Source organism: Rattus rattus, chromosome 1, assembly GCF_011064425.1.
Source record: "Rattus rattus isolate New Zealand chromosome 1, Rrattus_CSIRO_v1, whole genome shotgun sequence".
NCBI classification, from domain to species: domain Eukaryota; kingdom Metazoa; phylum Chordata; class Mammalia; order Rodentia; family Muridae; genus Rattus; species Rattus rattus.
This window is the reverse complement of record NC_046154.1, coordinates 157,211,571-157,237,712: the sequence shown is the minus strand read 5'-3', so window position 1 is coordinate 157,237,712 and position 26,142 is coordinate 157,211,571. Positions and strand designations below refer to the sequence as shown.

The following is a 26,142-nucleotide window of genomic DNA, read 5'->3' as shown; positions in this document are numbered from 1 at the left end:
CTCTTCAGGAGCTGACTTTCAGGAAAGAAAGACTGCAGGAGGAACGTGTGAGCTACATGCTGTGACCATTTCTGCCCTATAAAGGGTGATGACCATCTCTCTTTTCCTGGCAGATCTTCAGATTTCTGAGGAGAATGCCTTCTTACTGTGTGCACCAATAAACACAATCTCACTCTGTCTTTTTCTACCTTTTTTCTCTTTATGTTGCCTCAGAAATCTAACAACAATCATTTGTAACTTCATTTCCAGGAGATCTGTTGCCGTCTCCTGATTTCCATGAGCACCAGGCACACACAGGTACACATGCATACATGCAACCAAAACACTCATACCCATAAAAATAAAAGAAATAAATCTTTAGAAAATTGTTCCGATGTAGGGTATTGTCTCTGTAGGCAGTCTTTACAACAAATGTTAAATGTGCCTGGATTCTTTCCTTTTGATACTTTATTTTACTGTATATTTATGTGTATGTGTACATGCATGCATGTGTGCTTGTTATAATTTTCATTTGGAAGTCCAAGGACAACTTTCAGGAGTCAGATCTCTCTTTCCACAATGTAGATCCCAGAGATGGAGCTCAGGTTGTCTGGCAGGCTTGGTGGCAAGTGACTTTACTTACTAAGCCATCAGGCCCCTGTGCTGGAATTCTTACTTCCTTGTTGAGGGGTTTTTAACTCTGATGCCTCTGAAGGACTCCTTCCTTCCCTTTCCCTCCCCTTCCTTTCCCTCTCCCCTCCCCTCCCTTCCCCTCCTCTTTTTTCTCCTCTCCTTTCCAACTTCTTCTATTTCCCCTTCTCTCTTGCTTCATTCCTACCTGGTATATGGAGTTCTTACTTCAATGGGATAAAGAATATAATGATTTTCTATCTTGCTTTCTGTTTTCATTCATTATGTCGTGGATGCTGCCTTAGGAACTATTGTTTTCTTCTTTGGTGAACATTGGATGTGGCATTTTGTTAGGGGCAAAAATCACAAAGCAAATCATTAGCCGTGTGTGCTGTAGACTCTTTCCTACAAAATGAAACATGTTATAATTATAGAGAATACATGGTGGCCCCATCACTGTGGCCCTATCACTTTAATAAGAAGGACTCACTTAGTGCTGGGAAGTCAGGACCAGTTTTGTGAGTGAATGAATGCTTTTCCTTTTGGTTGACTGAGACCTTTGTGCACAGGATCTGTAATCTGGTCTTGGCCCTGCCAGTTTGCCGATGGATATCCTGCCACAGGTGAGTTGCTGCTCAATAGAGGTGGGTGGGTGGAGGTGTGATTGTTTTGCACTGCATAAACTGTTCATCAGAAGTTTGGGTCTTAGGAGAGAAACACGTGGGATGCCACCTTCTGTATTTGTCATATTAAATGCCTGTGTCTAAGACGAAGAGAGATTCCAGGTTTTGCCCCTGCATATCTGGGTCACATCCACCGGCTGCTGGAGTCATAGGACTAGGACACCTGGTGGCTGAAAATAGTGGCTGCTGCTGGGAGTCCTAGGTGTGAGGAAGAGGCTGCTGCAAGCCAAGGAAGCAGTGGAGATGTAACCTCCCCTGGTAGCAGTAGTCTGTCCCTGCCGGGTAGCACTGTCCTGTCCCTTGCTGAGCACTCAGTGCTGCAGGCTCTCCGAACATCTGGGAGCCCGCAGCCCGCATCTCTGCTATCTGGGTGGTGGTAATGGAGGGTGGGGGCTCATGCTCAGGAGGTGTAGTGATCTCAGATCCTGAATGTTTTCTAGAAGACTGGTAGATGGAAGGACGAATAAGTTCTCACGTATGTCTCAGTGTGCTTGCCACGCTTTGGACTTGGTGTGTTCCTTTCTTTATAGTCACAGGTAAAGGATTGCACCTTGTGTGGTTGACAAGCTTGCCTGGCAGGAGTTTCTGATATGATCTTATATATTTTCAGATATTATTTCTTGCTATAAATAGTTGTTGATTTTGTATCTCCTGGTGTGCTGCCAGAGGGTGGCTTGTGTTAGCAAGATACAAGGTTTATCTTTCTTGGCACATGTTCTAAAATGAAGTAAATCAGGTTAAGATTGTTGGTTAATCAAAGGAGCCATTAGTTCTTGACTGGGCACAACAACAAAGCTGGCATTTCCTCCGCACAGAGTAAGTCAGAGCAGTCAGCCTATCTTCCTCACCCTCTTCTTCCTCTGTCACCTCATTGGCACCTGCTTTTCCTGTGAGCCTCACAGTCTGAAGAGAAGCTTTCTAAATACTATCAGCTTGTGCCTTTACGCCGGTGAATCTTAGGACTAGGAACAATGACCTGAATTTCCAATATTGCTCAATTAATTGCAAATGGACATCTACATCCATGGGGGACTAGTGTTGATCTCTGTCATCATGGCTGTTGCCCTTGGCTGTTGCCGTTGGACTGTTTTTAGATATTTTACTTTTTCTTTAAAGACAGACTCTCACTATGTAGCTCTGGTTGGCCCAGAACTCTGCCTACCTCAGATTTACCAAGTGCTAGAATTGATGGTTTGATCACAATGCCTAGATTTAGACATTGCATTAAAATGCAAAATCCTGGTGGAGGTAGGTTATGACCGTATGTGAAAGGTATTGCAGTAAGGAAAAGGCCAAGGTGTTAGGTCCACAAAGTTCTCTCATGCTATGTTATTGGAGAAACTGACTCTCTCTCTCTCTCTCTCTCTCTCTCTCTCTCTCTCTCTCTCTCTCTCTCTCTCCTCTCTCTCTCTCCTGTTCTTAGTCTCATTAAGAAAATAATTTTTTAAAGGGCATAAAACAACTCTGTATTAAAGTTTAAGAGAAAACTAACAGATCAGGTGTCACCATAATGTCCCCATAGGCTCCTATTTGGCCCCCATTTGGCAGGGTTATTTGGGAGATATTATGAGATTATCCTAGTTGGAGAAAGTCTGTCACTGGAGGTGGGCTTTGAGAGTTTAAAGATTCATGCCATATCAAGTTTGTTCTCTCTCTGCTTCATGCTTGTAGGTCAAGATGTGAGCTCTCAGCTTTCTGTTTCTGTTGTCAAGTCTGCCGCTTGCTACCAGGGTTCCCCACCGTACACTTCTGGACCATAAGACCAAAGAAATCTAGGTCATGGTGCTTCACCACAGCCACAGAAAAGTAGCTAACACAATAGACAACCTGTAAGTCTTGGCAGCTGCCGGAATGGGTAGATGGAGATGAAGAAGGAAAAACCATGCCTTTCACAATGGAGATTGGTAAGTATCAGCATGGTAGAAAGTTGGGGTTAGAAGAGTGATAAGCTTCAGAGAATGAATAAGAAGGCCCAGAATATCAGGGAAAGCACACAGAGACTTTGGTCAGGGAAAGCACCCAGGCTTTGGTCAGTATCCAAAAGAAAAACAGACAAAAAGAAAAGCAAAAAGTCACATTTTTCTGAGTGAGCATTCAGAAAAGCAGACAGGTTGCTTCTGGGAAGCACAAAGGCTTCTGGGAAGGAAAAGCACCTAGTTTCACTAAGGGAATAATTATGCTTCTCATCTCTTTTTGAGTAGTTTTTAATGAATCAGTCTTCCTGGCCTGGTGATTGATCGGAGGAGCTGAACTAACTCCTGTGTGTGACTGAATGTGATCTCTCTGTTTCCTGTTCTTTCCGCCTTGCCCTCCCTGCCAATACAGACTCTAGTCCTCTGGAACTGCAAGCCAAAATAAATGCTGTTCTTTCTTAGCTTGCTTTTAGTCAGGCTATTTTATCATAGCATCATGAATGTGACTATTGCAGTGTTCTAGAGCTATCTCTCTAGTGTTGGGTGGTATTGTGGGCTGTTTTGACCTCTACCAGCAGAGATGAGAAAGAATCAAATCTCCTGATAATTGGTGTTACTAAGGCTCTCCATACATTAATCATTAATTTAAAAAAATCCTCCTATAGACATGCCTATGGGTCAGTCTGATGAAGGAAATTCCTCAACTGAGGTTCCCTACTCCCAGGTGACTCTAGCTTGTGTCTGGTTGACAAAACCAACTAACATAAGATTCAAGGCCTTTTTGAGAAACATTTCAATACTAATTTTGTCTTAAAAGTTCAACTCTTTATTTTGACCTGTAAGGCAACAAAAAAAAGCAGAATAACACTCCAGCATGTCCGTCCAGTTCGTCCTCTGGGACAACTGAAGGCCCAGAAACAGTCGTCCTTTTCAATGTGTAGCTGTCTTGAATTTTAGGAGCATCAGCGACACACGGGAGAACTCTCACACGAGGGCCTGAGAGCTGGTATTTTTAAACAATAAGACTTTTCTCTTTTATTTTCTCTTGTTTTTGTTTTCAAGACAGGTTTCCTCTGTGTAATGTCAGCTGTCCTGGAACTCACTTTATAGACCAAGGTGGCCTCAAAAACAGAGATCCACCCTATCTCTACCTTCCAAGCACCAGGAATAAAGGTATGTACCGCCACTGCCCAGAAGAATGTGAAGTCTTCTTGTCTATCTTACAGAATCAGAACTGAGGCAAAGATAAAGGTAAAAGAAGATACAAAATAACAGTCTTATTGAGGATATCTAATTATATAACCTGTTGGGGCAGCCAGAATCGGGACGTTTTATTTTTAAATTCTACTGATATTGTGAAGTAGAAGGAATTCGGACCAATTTGACAGTTTTAATTTATGTAAGCACTCACTCATTCTATAAGCCAGTTTGGTACTTTGTAAATAATATAAAATATAAGCATCTGTAGACTATATGTATATTTATACACTTTACTCACTTTAAAAAAATTGTTTAGATCTACTTTTTCTCCATATCATGCATAACCTGATTCTCTGAGCTCTAATCAGGAATGGAGAGGAAACTGAGAAAGGACAGACACACAGACACACATACAGTGAAGCTTGGGTTAACGGGGTATTAAAGCAAGAAGTTCAGATAACTAGTCACATCACCACACTCAAGAGCAGAGAGAAAGGAATCTGTAAATGCTCACTTGCTTGTTTGCTTGTGCTCAGTTTGATTTCTCTACTCTTACACAATTCTGACATTCCTGTCCACCTAGGGAATGGCACTGCCCACTGTAGGCTGCCTCTTCTCATATTGATTTACTTAAGACAATCTCTCACACACATGCTCACCAATCAAACCAATACAGACATTCCCTCATCAAAACTCTCTTCCCAGGTAATTCTAGGTTGCGTTAAGTTGATAGTAAAAGCTAACCACCACACCGGGTGAAGAAGAAATTTTTTCTTTTGGAATTTTTAAGACTATGCAGTCTCATGATAGGTGGGTTTTTTTGGTTCTCTTGTAAGCATTTGGTAACCACAATTTTTCAGTTGTTCAACTGACCCAGTAACAAAAAGAAATGAGTGCAGCTTATCACACAAAGGTTGATTCTATTCTGCTGTTGCTTTACCAGAGAATTTCAATAAACTGTTAGAATAAGGTGTGAGGTTAGTCAGTATTCTATTGCTGTGAAGAGACACTATGACCATGGCAACTCTTATAAAAGAAAGCATTTAGTTGGTACTTGCCTATATAGTTCAGAGGTTTAGTTCATTGCGATAATGGTGGGAAGGTTGGCAGTATGCAGGTACACATAGTGCTGGAGAAGTAGCTTGAGAGTTCTATATATAGATGCTCAGGAAGTAGGACAACTCCATATTGATCAAGGGTCATTCCTGTTCAAACCACCGTAAGCGTAACAATCAAAATATGACTTGAACATGTGTAGAACCTAATCCCATGTCAACGTCTTATGAATTAAGTTTGGACCTCTGTACTGTGCTCACTCTTCCTTGAGGAAACTGGACTCCATAGGTAAAGATTTTTTCTTGTATTAAAGAACTTAAGTGCTTCTGGCTCATCAATGCTGCTGCATGGATTGAAATATGGTAAAGAATCATTTAGGTAAATATGTCAAGCAAGTCACTTTATACTGCGAATTTAAATAGAATTTAATATTTTTCCATAGTAATATTTTTGTAGTATTATTATTCCTAATGATTTTTCTGGGTCTGCCTTTTAGAAGAACAAATGAGAATGTGAAAAATGAATACCAATATACCTGATGAAGACAAGGTCATTCATATCCTTAAGAACCAGTAATGATTCTAAAGAATCTTGGTATGATAAGTTATTTTAGAAAAAAGTAAAAAACAAATATATCCAGCTACAAAGTGATTTAATCTTAGCAATTTTCTCTAAAACTGCATGCATATAATACTGAGCAACCAGAACATTCCAAGTGTTCCAATATCGGAAGCAGCTAGAATATCATGATGCTATAAGTAACTTCCTTATGGTTCATACACACAAACTTCATCTCATACATGATATTGTTTAAAATACTATGTTGACTTATCTATAAGCTTTGGGTATAAGGCATGTACAAAACAAAAGTAAAACACTTATTTTTACTCTGGACCAAATACCAACAAATCTATTGGATATCAAGTATTCCTTAAATCCAAAATCATTTTTGTCACTAGTACTGTGCACCAAAAATGTGCACAATATTGTGTATTTAAATGTGACATAGACATTCAATGCTTTCCAGACATGAGGATGGCATAATGCAACTGCACATGAACACTATAGTTTGTACTTATCTGTGCTTGAACCATTTTGCAGAGCATCTAGTCTGAACATGTTAAAATATCTGCAGTTCATGCTATGTATTACATAGCAAATCATTAAGAAGCAAAATATTAGTAGTGGTTTTGCTTTCATTTTTCATGGCAGCCAGTTGGAGAAGAAACCATGTAGATGTAAAGAAGGTCATCATATGCAAAAATCTTCAACTGCATTCCAAAGCAGAGTGTGAATCCAGAATTCCATTGAGAAGTTCCCATAAGTGAAAATTGGGTGTGTGGAGAAATGGGCATTGGCTTTATATCTCTAAGTCTACTACTCAAACAAACTATGTGAAGATCAAGAATATGAAAAGGAATATATAAACATAAGGAATCTGAGAACATATCCAGTTCCCCACTGTCCTTTCAGAAACATAAAGGGACTCATACCAGAGAGAACTGTTTTAAAACCTAAAATCATCCTAAAATCATTGTGGTGATACTTTTGATATTTTAGACATGGTCAAAATCATGCAAGGACTTTCATTAGAGAAAAACATCATAAGTATAAGCAATGTGAGAAAGTTTTCATTTCTTCCAGTTCCTTTCAAAGGTATACACAGTGTAACAGCCAAAGGAAATTCTATGTATATAAACAGTGTGAGAACATCTTTGCTCTTCCCAGTATTTAAAGAAAAAAAAAAACACACATGAAAGAATACATACTGGTAAGAAACCCTATGTATATAAGATGAGAAATCCTTCTTGTCTCTGAAGCAACTACAAAGACATGAAGTAATTCATTGAGGCAAGAATACCCATGAGGAAGCCTTCAAACAACTATGTACCTTTCAGACATAAAGAAAATAACAGTGGATGAAGCTGCGTCTGTGCAAACAATGTGGTGAAACTGCAGCTCTGCTTACTTAAAGCACAGGAAATGGTCATGAGAGAGTGAAACTTTTTAAGAGTATCTATTTATCTATCTATCTATCTATCTATCTATCATGTCTGTATCTATCTATCTATCTATCTATCTATCTATCTATCTATCTATCTATCTAATGTATATGAACACTCTGTCTTCATATACATCAGAAGCTGGCATCAGGGGTTGGGGATTTAGCTCAGTGGTAGGCGCTTGCCTAGGAAGTGCAAGGCCCTGGGTTCGGTCCCAGCTCGAAAAAAGAACAAAAAAAAAAAAAAAAAAAGCTGGCATCAGATCCCACTACAGATGGTTGTGAGCCACCATGTCGTTGCTGGGATTTGAACTCAGGACCTCTGGAAGAGCAGCCAGTGCTCCTAACCACTGAGCCATCTCTCTAGCCCAGTGTGAAACCTTTCATGTTACCAATGGAGGAACCTATTTTGTATAAACCATTCTCTTCTAGTCCATGGAAGAAGCCACACTGGAGAAAAACTCCATGACTGCAATCAATGTAAGAAAGCTTTCTGTAGTTCAAAGTCTTGAAGAATACATAATGAAGGTCTCACTGACAAGAAGCCACATTCCTGTATTCATTGTAGAAAGCCTTCAGTTCCTCCACTCACCTCCAAGTACCTGAAAGAATTCACATGGGAAAAAACTTTTAGATGCACACAATGTGGAAAACTGTTGGTTGTAGCTTTTGCTATCCACAAAAGCTCCAGGAATGGACCACATCACCAGTCCCCACCCAGCTTCCCTTGAATTCAAGGATAAAATAGTTGTTCAATTTCAACTTGCCTTCCGAGACAATTTTTGGGCAGTTCTGTCTTCCACCTGGAAAACTGTGCCCTTATCAATACTTGTAGCTCCTGCCCTAAACTTTAGTTGCTCAGATGCGTCTACCCTCTGCTAAACACCCCCAACCACCCACCTGTAGGAGCGGCCTGTGTGGCCACTCCATCTCGAGATCTCACATGGCTGATCAACTTTTCTCTATCAGAAACATGGGGAAGTCTCCTCTTCTTCCTTGTGTCTGTCTGTCTGCCTCTAGGGACCTGGGAGTCCCACCTATCACTTTCACCCAGCAATTGGTCCATGGTTTCTTTACTGACAGATCAAGAACCAACTGGAGAACAGGACCATAGCATCAGAACTACCCCTTCAGGGAACCTTCAGTCCATCCTGTCATCTTCAAATACATGAAGGAACTCACACTAGAGAGAAAACTTTTGTATGTACTTAGTGTGGGAAAGCTTTCAGTTTTCTTAGTTTTCATCACAGACCTGAAAGGACTCACAAAGAGTAATGCTAAAGACAGAATTTGTTCTGTCATGATTATCCCTTTCATAACACTTATGTGTATGTTCATGAGAGATAACCTCTTGTATTAAGTCAAAGATTAAGGGTGTGGTATGGAAAGCAAGTTTGATTAAAGGTCCAAAAGTCTTTATTTGGTACATGTGTGCAAATGTACACCAGATGAAAACTTCTTGTCAAAAATGCATGGAAGTCATGAGTAGTAGCCTATGTTGGGGCAAGCATTTGAAAAAACCTTATATTTTCAATCTGGTAAATGTCCATATGAACACACATTACTGTTTTGTAGGATAAACCTGAAAATACACAACCTGTGGGAAATGTCATAAATATGTTGGTTTGGAAAATTGTTCAGGGATTGCTTCTACTATTCTTTTCCAGAAAGCTTCTTTCTATGTAACTTACTTGTGTTGACCTCTTGAATATTTAGATGAAAAGGTCTACCTCCACTTTCTGCACCAGTAGCTCATTTTTAAATTGTATATCTGAACTCCATACTATCATTTTTACTATAGAAATAGTTCTTACCTGCCTAGGCTTATTTTATTGGTTATAATTTTATTTACATTTCAAATGGTATCCCTTTTCCCAGTTTCCCATCCATAACCCCAATCACAGTCCTCCTCCTCCTTCTTCTATGAGCATGTTCTTGCACCCATCCACTCACCCATCCTGCCTCCCCAAGCCTTGTCAGGACCAGGGGCTTCTCCTCCCATTGGTACCCAACAAGGCCACCTTCTGCTTCATATACAGCTGGAGCCATGAGTCTGTCCATGTGTACTCTTTGGATGGTTGTTTAGACCCTGAGAGCTCTGGTTGGTTGGTATTGTTGTTCTTATGGTGTTGCAAACCCCTTCAGCTCCTTCAATCCTTCCTCTAACTCCTCCAATGGGGACCTTGTTCTCAGTTCAATGGTTGGCTGCAAGCATCTGCCTCTGTATTTGTCATGCTCTGAAAGAACATCTCAGGAGACAGCTATATGAGGCTCCTGTCACCATGCACTTGTTGGCATCAGCAATACTGTCTGGGTTTGGTGGTTGTATGTGTATGGGCTGGATCCCCAGGTGGGGCAATTTTTGGATGGTCTTTCCTACAATGCTGCTCCAAACTTGTCTCCATATTTCCTCCTATGAATATTTTTGTTCCCCCTTCTAAGAAGGACTGGAGCATCCAAACTTTGGTCTTCCTTCTTCTTGAGGTTCATGCTGTCTGTGGATTGTATCATTCGGTAAGCCAAGCTGTTGGGCTAATATCCACTGATAGTGAGTGAATACCACGTATGGTTTTGTGATTGGGTTACCTGACTCAGGAGGATATTTTCTAGATCCATCCATTTGCCTAAGAATTTCATGAAGTCATTGTTTTTAATAGCTGAGTAGTACTCCATTGTGTAAATACCACATTTTCTGTATCCATTCCTCTGTTGGAAGACATCTGGGTTCTTTCCAGCTTCAGGCTATTATAAATAAGGCTGCTATGAATATAGTGGAGGATGTTATACATTGAAACATCCTTTGTGTATATGCCCAGGAGTGGTTAGCTGGATCCTCAGTACTATGTCAAATTTTCCGAGGAACCTCCAGACTGATTTCCAAGTGGCTGTACCAGCTTGCAATCCCACCAACAATGGAGGAATATTCCTCCTTCTCCACATCCTCACCAGCTGTTGTCACCTGAGTTTTTCTCTTAGCCATTCTGACTGGTGTGAGGTGGAATCTCAGGGTTGTTTGAATTTGCATTTCCCTGATGATTAAGGATGTTGAATATTTCTTTAGGTACTTCTCAGCCATTCAATATTCCCCAATTGAGAATTCTTTGTTTATCTGTGTACCCCATTTTTAATAGGGTTATTTGATTCTCTGGAGTCTAACTTCTTGAGTTCTTTGTATATATTGGATATTGGCCCTTTATCAGATGTAGGATTGGTAAAGATCTTTGCCCAGTCTGTTGGTTGCCATTTTGTCCTTATAATAGTGTCCTTAGTGTTACAGAAGCTTTGGAATTTTATGAAGTCCTATTTGTCAATTCTTGATCTTAGAGCATAAGCCACTGGTGTTCTGTTCAGGAAATTTTCCCCAGTACCCATGTGTTCAACACTCTTCCCCACTTTTTCTTCTATTACTTTGAGTGTATCTGGTTTTATGTGGAGGTCCTTGATCCACTTGCACTTGAGCTTTCTACAGGTCAATAAGAATGGATCCATTTGCATTCTTCTACATGCTGACCTCTAGTTGAAACAGTACCATTTGTTGAAAATGCTGTCTTTTTTCCATTGTATGGTTTTAGCTCCTTTGTCAAAGATCAAGGGGCCATATGTGTGTGTGGGTTCATTTCTATTTTATTGCTCTATCTGCCTGTCTCTGTACCAATACAATACAGTTTTTATCACTATTGCTCTGTAACAGAACTTGAGGTCAGGGATGGTGATTTCCCCAGAAGTATTTTTATTGTTGAGGATAGTTTTCGATATCCTGGATTTTTTGTTATTCCAATTGAATTTGCAAATTGCTCTTTCTAAATCTATGAAGAATTGAGTTGGAATTTTGATGGGGATTGCGTTGAATCTGTAGATTGCTTTTGGCAAGATGGCCATTTTAGTATATTAATCCTACCCATCCATGAGCATGGAGATCTTTCCATTTTCTGAGATCTTCTTCAATTTCTTTCTTCAGAGACTTGAAGTTCTTGTCATACAGATCTTTGACTTGCTTGGTTAGAGTCATACTGAGGTATTTTATGTTATTTGTGACTATTGTGAAAGTGTCATTTCCCTAAATTCTCTCAGCCTGTTTATCCTTTGAGTAGAGGGAGGCTACTGATTTATTTGAGTTAATTTTATACCCAGCCACTTTGGTGAAGGTGTGTATCAGGTTTAGTAGTTCTCTGGTGGAACTTGTGGAGTCACTTAATTATACTATCATATGATCTGCAAATAGTGATATTTTGACTTCTTCCTTTCCAATTTGTATCCCTTTGACCTCCTTTTGTTGTCTGATTGCTCTGACTAGCATTTTGAATACTATATTGAATATGTAGGGAGAGAGTGGGCCACCTTGTGTAGTCCCTGATTTTAGTGGAATTGCTTCAAGTTTCTCTCCATTTAGTTTAATGTTTACTACTGGTTTGCTGTACATTGCTTTTATTATGTTTAGGTATGAGCCTTGAATTTCTGATCTTTCCAAGACTTTTAACATGAAAGGGTGTTGAATTTTGTCAAAGGCTTTCTCAGTATCTAATGAGATGATCATGTTTGAGTTTGTTTATAAAGTGGATTACATTGATGGATTTCTATATATTGAACCATCCCTGCATCCTTGGGATGAAGCCTAATTGATCATGATGGATGATAGTTTCGATGTGTTCTTGGATTCAGTTTGCAACAATTTTATTGAGTATTTTTGTGTCGATATTCATAAGGGAAATTGGTCTGAAGTTCTCTTTGTTTGTTGTGTCTTTGTGTGGTTTAGGTATAAAGGTAATTGTGGCTTTATTGAAAGAATTGGATAGTATTCCTTCTGTTTTTATTTTGTGGAATAATTTGGAAAGTATTGGTATTAGGTTGTCTATGAATGTCTGATAGAATTCTGCACTAAACCCATCTGGTCCTGGGCTTTTTGGTTTGGAGACTTTTAATGATTGCTTCTATTTCTTTGGGACTGTTTAGATGGTTTATCTGTTCCTGATTTAACTTTGGTACCTGGTATCTGTCTAGAAAAATGTCCATTTCATACAGATTTTCCACTTTTGTCAAATATAGGCTTTTGTAGTAGGATCTGATGACTTTTTGAATTTCTTCAGATTCTGTTGTTATGTCTCCCTTTTCATTTCTGATTTTGTTACTTTTGATACTCTGTCTGTGCCCTTTGGTTACTCCGGCTAAGGGTTTATCTATCTTGCTGATTTTCTCAAAGAACCAGCTCCTGGTTTTGTTGATTCTTTGTATGAACCTTTTTGTTTCTACTTGGTTGATTTCAGCCCTGAGTTTGATTATTTCCTGCCTTTTACTCCTCTTGGATGTATTTGTTTCTTTTTCTTCTAGAGTTTTTATGTGTGGTGTCAAGTTGCTACTGTACGTGCTCTCCAGCTTCTTTTTGGAGGCACTAAGAGCTATGAGTTTTCCGCTTAGCACTGCTTTCATTGTGTCCCATAAGTTTGTGTATGCTGTGCCTTAATTTTCATTAAATTCTAAAAAGTCTTTTATTTCTTTCTTTTCTAAATTATCATTAAGTAGAGCATTGCTCAACTTCCATGTGTATGTGGCATTTCTGTTGTTTTTGTTATTATTGAAGACCAGCCTTAGTCATGATCTTATAGGATGCATGGGATTATTTCAATCTTCTTGTATCTGTTGAGGCCTGTTCTGTGACAGATTATGCGGTCAATTTTGGAGAAGGTACCATGAGGTGCTGAGAGGAAGGTATATTCTTTTGTTTTAGGATGAAATATTCTGTAGATATCTGGTAAATCCATTTGGTTAATAACTTCTGTTGGTTTCTCTGTGTCTCTGTTTAGTTTCTGTTTCCATGGTCTGTCTTTTGATGAGAGTTGGGTGTTGAAGTCTCCCACTATTGCTGTGTGAGCCTTGAGCTTCAGTAAAGTTTCTTTTTTGAATACTGGTACTCTTGCATTTGGAGAATAGATGATCAGAATTGATAGTTCATCTTGGTAGATTTTAACTTTGATGAGTAAGAAGTGTCCTTCCTTATCTTTTTTGATAACTTTTGCTTGAAAGTTGATTTTATTCGACATTAGAATAGCTACTCCAGCTTTTTTCTTGGGACCATCTGCTTGGAAAATTGTTTTCCAGGCTTTTACTCTGAGGTGTCACTGAGGTGTCTTTCCTGTATGCAGCAAAATTCTGGGTCCTCTTTACATATCCAATCTGTTAGTCTATGTATTTTATTGGGGAATTGAATCCATTGATATTAATAGATATGAAGGAATAGTGATTGTTGTTTCCTGTTATTTTTGTTGTTAGAGGTGGGATTATGTTTGTATGGCTTGCTTTGTTTGGGTTTGTTACAAGAAGACTACTTTCTTGTTTTTTCTAGGGTGTAGTTTCCCTCCTTGTGTTGGACTTTTCCACCTATTATCCTTTCTAGTTCTGGATTTGTAGAAAGATATTGTGTAAATTTGGTTTTGTCATGGAATATCTTGGTTTCTCCATCTATGTTAATTGAGAGTTTTGCTGGATACAGTAGCCTGGGCTGGCATTTCCGTTCTCTTAGGGTATGTATGACATCTGTCCAGGATCTTCTGGCTTTCTTAAGAAGTCTCTGGTATAATTCTGATAAGTCTGCTTTTATATGTTACTTGACTTTTTTTCCCTTTCTGCTTTTCATATCTTTCTTTGTTTTGTGCATTTGGTGTTTTGACTATTATGTGATGGGAGGAATTTCTTTTCTGGTCTAATCTATTTGGAGTTCTGTAGGCTTCTTGTATATTTATGGGCATCTCTTTCTTTAGGTTAGGAAAGTTTTCTTCTATAATATTGTTGAAGATATTTACTGGCTCTTTAAGTTGGGAGTCTTCACTCTCTTCTATACCTATTATCTTTATGTTTGATCTTCTCATTGTGTCCTGGATTTCCTGGATATTTTGGGTTAGGAGCTTTCTGTGTTTTCCATTTTCTTTGACTGTAGTGTCAATGTTTTGTATGGTATCTTCTGCCCCTGAAGTTCTTTCTTCTATCTCTTGTATTCTGTTCATAATGCTTGTGTGTATGATTTGTGATGTCTTTCCTAGGTTTTCTATCTCTAGGGTTGTTTCCCTTTGTGATTTCTTTATTGTTTCTATTTCCATTTTTAGGTACTGGATGGTTTTGTTCAATTCCTTTATCTGTTTGGTTGTGTTTCTCTGTAATTCTTTAAGGGATTTTTTTTTGTTTCCTCTTTAAGGTCTTCTACTTGTTTATGTGTTGTCCTTGTTTCTTAAGGGAGTTATTTATGCCCTTCTTAAAATTCTTTACCATCATCACGAGTTGTGATTTTAAATCCAAATCTTGCTTCTCAGGTGTGTTGGAATATCCAGTATTTGCTTTGGTGGGAGAACCGTGTTCTGATGATGCCAGGTAGTCTTGGTTTCTGTTGCCTAGGTTCTTGTGCTTGGCACTCACCATCTGGTTATTTCTGGTGCTAGCTTATCTTGCTATTTCTGAGAGTGGCTTGACCCTCCTGTAAGCCTGTGTGTCAGCACTCCTGGAAACTGGCTCTCTCCCAGCAGGATCTGGGTACAGAGAGCTGTGTCACAGGTTCAGTCCAGGTGCAGCTGGAAACTGGAAGTATCCTCTCCCAGATTGCTCCTCAGTTCCTGTGTCCACAGTGCTCCTGGCAGGTTCCTCTTGGACCAGGAATGTGAGCAGAAGTGGTGGTCTCACCTGTGCTCTCAGGATTGTCCAAACTTTTAAGAGGCCTGCTCTCTCCTCACAGGTGTGTCAGCACTCCTGGAGACCAGTTTTCAGCTCTAGAGCGCATGTGAAAACCCATCTGCCTACGTTAAATGGAAGGATTTCCTTCTTCTCCTCATCTTTCCTCTTTTTCTTTTTTTTTTCCATGTAAAGGCATTTAGCAGTCCATGATCAGGCAGATTGTCATATACTCTGTTCACTTTCATAGGTGCTAACATAAACAATGTATTACTTTTGCCATATTGTCTGTGATGACAAGGAGGCTCCACTTTCATCTCTTTCTAGCAATCAAATCAGAGTCATCAGATGCCTGTTTGTTTTTCTCTTTCCTTGGTTCCACTCCCTACCCAAGATATTCATCTTAAGGGTGTCAAATTCAGAGATGGCTTGGTTTTTCTGGATAATACTCATGGGGCCAATTTTAGAAACAGCCAAGAGCACAAAGAAACCCATTGCCTTCATTTCCCTGAGTGGGGACTGCTAGCTCTCGGATTTGGCTACTCAGTCATTCAGAAACTTAGTAAGCAAAGCCTTCAGCATAGGGCAGGCTTGCTACAGCAATCCATGTTCCGGAGGCATGAGGGTTGTCTTCAGAGTGAGTGAGTAGCAGGGTGTTCTCCTCACTGACGGATCATTCTGACTGTGCCTTCAGGAATGGATGTTGATTATCCAGTAAGGCCATGGAGAAAAGCACATCTGGGTCACAGACACGGTTTTAGATGTAAAGTTCCTCAGCTCCCTCCTCATGATATCTTTTTCACAATAAAAGCATAAGGAATGGCTCAGCTTGTTGTAGTTCATGGCTGGCCAATTCTTCTGGATACTCCAACACCAATCAAACTGCTTCAGTTATATCAGCTTAAATTCCATGCCGTGGTCAATCCAGGCAATGAAGTGAGCATTGGTTAGGTCATCAAGAAGGGTGACAAGGAATTGCCACAGCTGAAGAGAGACTCACCTCTAATAGTGGAAGTCCCTCTCCATACATGGTGGACTCCAGTCTTCCAGGCACCAAGCAAGTGCCATCAAAGTATAGCGTGGGGTCCTTCTCATATGTGAATCCTTCATGGTTGTTGAAGAAATGCCCTCTTGTCATGTAGGATGACTGGCAGTTAAGCCCTTCTGAATCCGCACAGTAACCTCAGGACTCCTGCTTGGTTCCTATCCCATTCCAGACACCCCACATTCACAGAGTGAATCATGGTATTCCTGCTTAAATTCCGGAAGGGTTTGAGGAGCTTTGGGGACCATGGACTGATTATCTTCAGGAACTCCTGATTGAGGAGACTTCAGACAGCTGTTGCTGATTTTTTTTTCCTGGTGGATACTGGCTTTCAGGCACCATCTTTGGCATTTGCAGAGGCTGATATGGCCAGGGGACCTCAAAGGTTTGTTGCTGTGATCCAGGTTCTGGATCTGAGTGTTGGACTTTATAAAACAGAAAAACAGAGACCAGTGAAATCCACATCTTGTAAACCATGAAAGCAAAATGAAGAGCATTAGCACAACACAATTTTGTAAATTTTGTGGCAGCAAACATAAGTTTAATGAGTGAAAGTTTTTATCCAATCGCGTAGTTTTTCTTCTGTCATTTTAAACTGTGTTGGACTCATTAGTGAGCAAATACTTTTTTTTTTAATTTATCTTTTTTTTATTAATTTTTTTTATTAACTTAAGCATTTCTTATTTACATTTCGAGTGTTATTCCCTTTCCCGGTTTCCGGGCCAACATCCCCCTAACCCCTCCCCTTCCCCTTCTTTATGGGTGTTCCCCTCCCCATCCTCCCCCCATTGCCGCCCTCCCCCCAACAATCATGTTCACTGGGGGTTCAGTCTTAGCAGGACCAAGGGCTTCCCCTTCCACTGGTGATCTTACTAGGCTATTCATTGCTACCTATGAGGTCAGAGTCGAGGGTCAGTCCATGTATAGTCTTTGGGTAGTGGCTTAGTCCCTGGAAGATCTGGTTGGTTGGCATTGTTGTTCATATGGAGTCTCAAGCCCCTTCAAGCTCTTCCAGTCCATTCTCTGATTCCTTCAACGGGGGTCCCGTTCTCAGTTCAGTGGTTTGCTGCTGGCATTAGCCTATGTATTTGCTGTATTCTGGCTGTGTCTCTCAGGAGCGATCTACATCTGGTTCCTGTCTGCCTGCACTTCTTTTGCTTCATCCATTTTCTCTAATTGGGTGGCTGTATATGTATATGGGCCATATGGGCAGGCTCTGAATGGGTGTTCCTTCTGTCTCTGTTTTAATCTTTTGCCTCTCTATTCCTAGCAAAGGGTATTCTTGTTCCTTTTTAAAGAAGGAAAAGCATTCACATTTTGATCATCAGTCTTGAGTTTCATTTGTTCTAGGCATCTAGGGTAATTCAAGCATTTGGGCTAATAGCCACTTATCAATGAGTACATACCATGTATGTCTTTCTGTGATTGGGTTAGCTCACTCAGGATGATATTTTCCAGTTCCAACCATTTGCCTATGAATTTCATAAAGTCATTGTTTTTGATAGCTGAGTAATATTCCATTGTGTAGATGTACCACATTTTCTGTATCCATTCCTCTGTTGAAGGGTATCTGGGTTCTTTCCAGCTCCTGGCTATTATAAATAAGGCTGCTATGAACATAGTGGAGCACGTGTCTTTTTTATATGTTGGGGCATCTTTTGGGTATATGCCCAAGAGAGGTATAGCTGGCTCCTCAGGCAGTTCAATGTCCAATTTTCTGAGAAACCTCCAGACTGATTTCCAGAATGGTTGTACCAGTCTGCAATCCCACCAACAATGGAGGAGTGTTCCTCTTTCTCCACATCCTCGCCAGCATTTGCTGTCACCTGAGTTTTTGATCTTAGCCATTCTCACTTGTGTGAGGTGAAATCTCAGGGTTGTTTTGATTTGCATTTCACTTATGACTAAAGATGTTGAACATTTCTTTAGGTGTTTCTCAGCCATTCGGCATTCCTCAGCTGTGAATTCTTTGTTTAGCTCTGAACCCCATTTATTAATAGGGTTAGCAAATACTTATTTTTAATAGGCCAGAACTCAGAAATAATATTGTATTTTCAAACCATTATGATTATTTTTTCTGAATATTGTGACTTTACTACTTTTTCATATAGAAAATTCTTTTTGTATACAATTTTATTCTCTGATGCACAAAAATTGTATAATGACTTTTTATTGTTCATATTTAAATTAATGCTTTGGAATTTCATAAAATTATTTTCAACTTATTCACCCCCCTCCCTCCACTCCACCCACCAGATTCAATCCCCCTTCCCTACCCATTCCACTTTGTGTACTAATGTTTCCAAACCCATAGAGTCCTATCATGCTGTCCATATACTTTTGGCTGTGTTTGGATGTCTGCTGTGTCTTGGTCAACCTGCCAGGTACACACCCTTAAAGAAAAATTGACTTTCTCTCTCTCAGTAGCTATTAGTTACCAATAGCTCCTTACTTCATGCTGACCTTGCCTCTCCGTGCTGAAATTTTATCTGGTTGCCTGAGGTTGTGTGGATCTGATGCATAAGTGCCATGAGTTCGTATATTCAGTTGCCACACTGTGACCAGAAAACACTTTCTTGTAGTCTTCCAGTGACTCTGGCTTTTACACTTGTTCCATCCTCTTCCACAATGACCACCCCCCAGCTGAACCACGGGATAGGGGGTGTATTAGATCAGGATTTAAGGAGGTTATAGACAATAAAGAAAGGCAGAATTGTTCTTTTAATTAGAACAACTGAAGAAGACACTATCTCCAAGGAAGTGGAGATTACACATTTGGTGTGGAGTACTTAGGATTTTTACAAAATGGAAAAAGGGTAATTTGGGGGATAGAAGATTCCATCTGTAGGTTAGTCTCAATGTTAGAGTTAGTGTGTTTATTGGAAGCTTCCACGGGTATTATCAGTCAAATTAGCATTCCTGTCTAGAGCTTCTTAGTCCACTTGAGGCTTTTGGGTAATTAACTTTTCAGGGTGTATGATAGAGATCTCATTTTAAAACTTGAAAATTCCATTCTCCTCCTCTGCACTTTGACCACTTGTGGGTTTCTGTGCTAATTGACATCTACTGTAGAAAGCCATGATGAGGAGTAAGAGGTGCACTAGCCTATGGGTAGAATGATGAGTCATTAGGACTTGGTTTAATATTGTGTCTATTAGCAGAATGGAGCCTGTGCTCTAACTAGACTTGGATTCTTGGCCTGGTTAATGGTGTGAGGCATTGATTTCGTCTTGTAGAGCCAACCTTAAATCCAATCAGAAAGTGGTTGGTTACTCCTATAAACATTTGTGCCTTTATTGTACTGGTAATCATACCTTGCCAGGCCTGCTGTTTTGTTTCTCTCTCTCTCTCTCTCTCTCTCTCTCTCTCTCTCTCTCTCTCTCTCTCTCAGTTCATAGCTGGGTAGTATATACTAGCATGCATAGCACCCCTGCAGGTTCTAGGTTCTAGGCACCCATGAAGGGTTCTGTAGCACAGATTTAACTTGTACTCTCTTTCCTTCGTATCCTGACACATATAAGAAAGGACAAGACAAGCTGTCTTACTCAGGCTTTCTACTGCTGTGATGAAACATAACCAAAGCAACTTGGGGAGGAAAGGGTTTATTTGGTTTACACTTCCATATCATTGTTTATCATTGAAGGAAGGCAGGACAGGAACCTGAAGACAAACATGGCGGGGTGTTACTGGCTTGTTCCCCATGGCTTGCTCAGTCTGCTTTTTATACAACCCAGGACCACCAGCCCAGTGGTGGCTCCACCCACAATGAACTCAGTCCTCCTACCTCAATCTCCAATTACAGACTTGCCTGTAGCTCAGTCTTATGGAGGCATTTTCTCAATTGAGATTTCCTCCTCTCAGGCAACTCTATAGTTTTGTCAAGTTGACCTGAAACTAGTCATCGCACAAGCCGACTCTTCATCTCGTCTTTCCTGTTTTCCATTTTCCCTGACATACCACTCGGCTATGCAAAGGATAGCATCTTTTTTCCACTTCGCTTCTCAAGCAGAGAGTTGAGGCTCAGTTTCATGTCATATTTTCCAAAGCAAAGACCATCTTACAGCCACTAAAGCCTGATTAAGATCCTGCCCCCATCTATGTCACCCCTTCTAAGACCCAGGAGACATTGCAGAATAGGGGTGCAAAGAAAGCCAGAGGATGGGGAGGTATACCACAAAAATATGCCTTTTCCATATAAAAGAACAATTATACTCATAAACTCCTTGCAGCTATGGGTTCTGCACAAGAGTTGCACAAAATTGAGCCCATCAGCTTCATGGATGGGGTGTGGCATAAAACTTCACTCCTCTCTGAGAGACTAGTTAATGGTTACCTGGGGAAGTAGGTCATTTTCTTCAGTGGTATACCCACTGATAAATTGCTCATGGTTCAGTAAATATCCTCCTACTCAAGCTCAAGTAACTCTAATCTCTCTCTGTCTCTCTCTGTCTCTCTCTGTCTCTCTGTCTCTCTCTCTGTCTCTCTCTCTGTCTCTCTGTCTCTCTCTCTCTCTCTCTCTCTCTCTCTCTCTCTCTCTCTCTCTGTCTCTCTCTCTCTCTCTCTCTCTCTCTGTCTCTCTCTCTCTCTCTCTCTCTCTCTCTCTCTCTCTCTCTCCTGTTCCATGCATATTACTTTCAGGAATTTCAGTACATTCTGTGGTTCGGACATTCTGTTTTCTGGGCATCCCTCTATATCCACTTTATGGACCCTTTTCATCAGGAAGTTGTACCACTTGAAGCTACATCAAAAAATACATATAACCACCCCAGGATTGTCTTCCATGATGCTCTACTCTCAAACAACTCCACTTTGGTTCCATGACTTATTAAAATAAAAGCCCTACCTTTTTTCAGTGTGTGTGTGTGTGTGTGTGGTGGGAGATGGTAATACCATAGCATGCATGTGTAGGACAGAAGACAGCCAGCAAGACTCGATTCCTTCCTTTCATCATGTGGCTCCCAGGGATCAAACTCAGACCTACTCAAAAAATAGTCTTGGTGGCAATAGCATTCACCGATAAGCCATCTTGCCAGGCTGATGGACTGTCTTATCACACACATAACTTCCACTACAGTAAAGAGGCACACTATTCTATATGTGGAAGGGTAGCCTTATTGGATTTCCCTGATAATGTCCTCAAATGGACTTTAGTAACATGCCTCATCATCAATCAGATAGGACACAGTATGTTCCTATCTCTTTTTTTTTTTGTCCTGGTGGCCTTTATTCAGATACCAATTGCTTGTGTAATTTTTTCCCTGGGGAGATGTGAATAAAATCTTTTCACCTAGATAGGACACCAGTGACAGACCAAAGCAATGATTTGACCAATGTTCATCTTTTCACCAATGAGTTTATTTGGCTTACTTCCAAACAAGGATGTTCAAATTCAAATACCAATGTAAGAATATCACTGAAAAATCTTACCCCAGTGTGGATGATGATTTCCCCATAGTTGTATAGACAGATTCCTTGCTACTTCAATTAATCTTTCAATCATTTTTATCTCTAGCACAGTGGATCTCAACCTGCGAGTCACAACCCCTTTGGGAGTCACAGGACTGATTCATAAGGCTTGCATATCAGATATCCTGATAGTTGCAGCTGAAAGTTTCATAACTGAAAAGTTGCAGTTATGAAGTAGCACTGAAAATAATTTTATGGTTGGGGATCACTCCAACATGAGGAACTGTATGAAAGTGTCTCAGCATTGGGAAGGATGAGAACCACTGTTCTAGCACCTCATGAGATCACATGAATTCAGCTGTCAGGGAGGGACAGAAGGAAGCAGCTGAGTTCTCTGGTGAGAGTGCTGACCCCATCTCTAAAGGAATATTAATAGTCTCGATCTCACCATAGAAGTGCTGATATCAAAATGCATGCTATCAAATCCAGGTTTTTATGGGAGTTCCAAGAGTTGAACTCAGGTCATCAGGCTTGAGTGGTTAGTGCCTTTTTTCCAATGAGTCATCTTCCTGGCTCTGAGAACTTCATTTGGACGGAAAAATAGAACGTTTTTTGTTTGTAATTTTGAGTATCTCACCTAGTCAAATACTTGCATGCAAGGCAAATAGTCAACCAGGTCCCTTTTAGACAGTAGTTTTGGTGTGGTTGCTCTTTGGCTGCTTTTGGAGTTTTGATTTTGTAGTTCAGGGGTGGCATATAGGTCACATGCTAAGCAAATGCTCATCTACTCCAGCCCAATAAACAAAACATCTTGAAGTGGTTTCTTAAATGTCAACGAAGAAAACTTTTTCTGGTGTGGACCAAGTAATGGTGTGCACAAATGCTATTACGGCACCTCTTATTTGTATAACTTTAAAATCTGAAGTTGTGAATCAAGGATTTGTCGATTTCTCTTTCTGGCTATGGGTTTTTTTTGGGGGGGGGGTTCCTTTGAATAGATAGCATCAATCTTTGATTGGCTTATATCTAAAATAACCCTGTTGTATCTCATCTTTAATAAGTTGTAAAAATAGTGTTTTAAAATGAATAGATAAACACAGGAATTTCCTGGCATCTGACATTAATTGGACTGTTGGGTATTTTATGTAGTATAGGATATCCTCAAGCTTTCTATGTAAGCACTATGACCTTGAACTTTTGGTCCTCTTGTTTCCACCTCCCAACTGAGAGTAAAGAAGTTCCCCCATCATACCAGCTTGGCGTGATAAATAAATTTTAATAAAAGTAGATGCTGTCAGGAGAAAAAAGTCATCGTGGCCAGAGACACCCTTGGCAAAATTTTAAGGAAAGAAGAAAGCCGTGCCCATGAGAAGGGGATGGGGCCTTTTACAGAAGGTGACAGTGTCACTGGCCTTGTCTTGCACCACTTGAGTAGGGTTGAATTTAAGTCACATTTTAAGCTGACTGTTCAACCACTTGAAGTAATAAATATATGGTGCCACCGTCCTCTCAGAATCTGTTTTTTTTGGCGTGAGGCACAATGGCATTAGGAGTTAGGCTCTGTCTGTTTATATCAGAGGTTCTCAATCCGTGGGCTTCGATGCCTTTGGGGGTCAACCTTTCACAGGGGTTGCCTGAGACCAGAAAACACAGATATTTACATTATAATTCATAACAGTAGCAAAATTATAGTTATGAAGTAGCAACAAAAATAATCCCACGGTTGGGGGCGGGGTCACCACAACATGAGGAACTGTATGAAAGGGTTGCAGTATTAGAGGGGGTTGAGAGTCACTGGTTTATAAAAAACATTATAAACCACTCGGTCAGGCTTCAGCCTTCAGGATCTGTGCATTGGAGAATGGGGAAGGTTGCCTCTTATTTTGGGCCTTTTGTCTTTATAGAAGTTTTGTCAGTGAGAAACCACAGAGGATGGAGAGGATGGACATAGGAGGCTAAGGTGCAGACTAAGGCATCTGATGTTTTCTGGGTCGTGTTTTGGTTTTGGTATGCACAGAGTTGCTGGATCAACCTGTATGTTAGATACTTTTCTGTGGCAGTGATAAAACACCATGACCCAAAGTGAGTAATGGAAGAAAGGGTTTAGTTTGGCTTACACTGCCAGAGAGCCAAGAGCTTATCACGATGGAGAGACATGACAGACAGCAGGCAGCAGCTGTGGAGGCCAGATTATGAAGCGGAGAAGCTCACCTGCAAGCTTGAAAGCAGAGAGCACAGTAGAAAAGGCACGATGGGGCTTTAAACTCTGGAGGCTATCTCCAGTGACCTTTAACAATGACGCATCTCCTAAACTTCTCCCCACAGTACGGTCAACTGTTACCAAGTGCGCAAATATCTGAACCTATGGGGGCACATTCTCACTCACACCACTGCTGCCTCCAATACGTCTGTGTGAAGAAGGTTTGCGAAGGTCACATGACTCACTCTTGTGGGGAAAGGATTTCTACACGTGGCAGGTGAGACTAATAAAATGACCTAGGTGACAATGTCCCTTTGGTAAATATGAAGGTTGCTGGGACATTCACCCCTGGTGCTGGGAACTGGGGATAGCAGGGAATTGCAGCTTCCCTGAGTTATATCTTATGTGTCCTTGACCATTCACTGCTGACCTACACTGGAGCGCCATTTCCGGGGTCAGTTTGCTCTTTGAACTTGGAAGTATGTGCAACCTTATGAGTGTGCATTTCCCTTGTGATCCTTTATGGTGAAGAGTTGTTTGGTGTAGTTTGTTTGTTTTCTTTGCCAGCTTCATACAATCTAGGGTTCTCTGACAAGGGGGTGTTGTGTTAAATAATAAAAATGGATGCACCATCCCACACTAGCGCCGGCTACTCTCTGGCTCCAGCAGTCTCGCCGCTTCCATGGCGAGCCCCATGCAGCGATGCCCATCTCATGGTTAGCCATCACGAAGCTCTGTAACCTGGTAAAATCAAAACTCTAGAGGCTTGTAATTTTTTTTTTCTTTTCTTTTTTTCGGAGCTGGGGACCGAACTCAGGGCCTTGCGCTTGCTAGGCAAGCGCTCTACCACTGAGCTAAATCCCCAACCCCTAGAGACTTGTAATTTATCAGTCAGATTTATATCACTAAATTCTCACCCCACAAAATGCTCAAACAAAGAACTCAGAGCCAATTGATATTGATATAAGCTGCCCACTTAGATTGGATAAATTGTCCTGTAACAATCCATCCCTTATATGATATTCATAACTACCTGGGGCTACTTAAAGCTACACCGGTCTGGGTTGTCCTTCTCTTCCTCCATCTTCCTTCTTCTCCTTTCTCTCTCCTCTCTCTCTCTCTCTCTCTCTCTCTCTCTCTCTCTCTCTCTCTCTCTCCCTCAAAAACTCTCAGCCCGCCCTTTTCTACTGTCCCGTCACAGGCTCTGTCTTTCACCTGCCCTCACCTGCTTACAGACAGCAATCTATAAGGGGGAACCTCAGTTGAGGAAACGCAACCATCGGATTGGCAAGCAGATAATTCTGTGGGAATATTTTTTTTTTATTAATGACTCATGTGAGAGGGTCCAGACCACTGTAGGTTGTGCCAACCTTGGGCAGGCAACTGAACATTAAGAAAGGTAGCTGAATGTGAACCTGGTAACAATCCAGTAAGCAGCTTTCCTCCTTGGTCTCCACTTCACTTCCAGGTTTCCACCTGGAGCTCCTGCCTCAGCTACTGCAGATGACAGACCACAACATATGAGCAGTGGAGCAGTGACTCCCTGAAACGGGTGAATGGAATGAATCAGCACAAGACATACCAGGACCAAGTTCTCAGCACAAAGGGACAATGGGCAGGGATACAAGAAAAAGACAAGTGATAGAGGACAAGGAGAAAAGAGAAAGGAATACAGGAGAGAGGTCAGGGATACTTGTCCTAGAGGGACAAAGGACTGCCTCCAGGTAGAGAGGAGAGGGGAGGTAGGAGACAGACATAGCACATTGAAAAGCAGCAGTTTATAAAGGGAAAAGCCCATGGTGGGGTGAGTTGGTTAATTTTGACTGAGTGTGTTGATTAGGTGACCAAAGGGGGCTTTAGATTTCAGGACTCCAATACTTCGATAGCTAGATCTTGGTAGTCAGCCTCAGGAAGAGGAAGTGGCCAAATAAGGGAATAGATGATGGTGGTTAGCATTAGGAATGTAATCTAATAGTTAAGCAAGGCAGAAGGACTGGGGGAAAGGGCAAAGCCTGCCAGGGCCATGTTTGCTCTGCCTGGGCCTGCTAGAGCCTCCAAAGAGACCCCTGCTGAACTGCTGAGAGGTAGTAGATGTCTTTATCAGCTACTGAAGTCACTCAGTTTTGTCTCATGGACCATTCCTATAGGGACTGTATTTGCAGGGCAGAGACTAGATTTCAAAACCTTCACTGTCTCTCTTGAGAGTAACACGTGAGCTCAGGGGTTATGTGTTATTTGGAAGGTAGGTTGTAAATGTTTGCAGATGACACCAGAAGTCATCAGGTCAAGTGAAGTAGTCAGTATCTCATTGTTAAAGTGTGAGCATTTTTGCTTTCTTTTTGTATCTTCAAATTCCACTATCTCCATACCTTGAATAA

The 26,142-nt window shown here is 40.8% G+C and overlaps 1 pseudogene; it reads right to left on the bottom strand.

The window, feature by feature from the left end:
* Positions 1 to 15,672: 15,672 nt before the first annotated feature.
* Positions 15,673 to 16,623, bottom strand: LOC116907342 (annotated as a pseudogene).
* Positions 16,624 to 26,142: the final 9,519 nt, after the last annotated feature.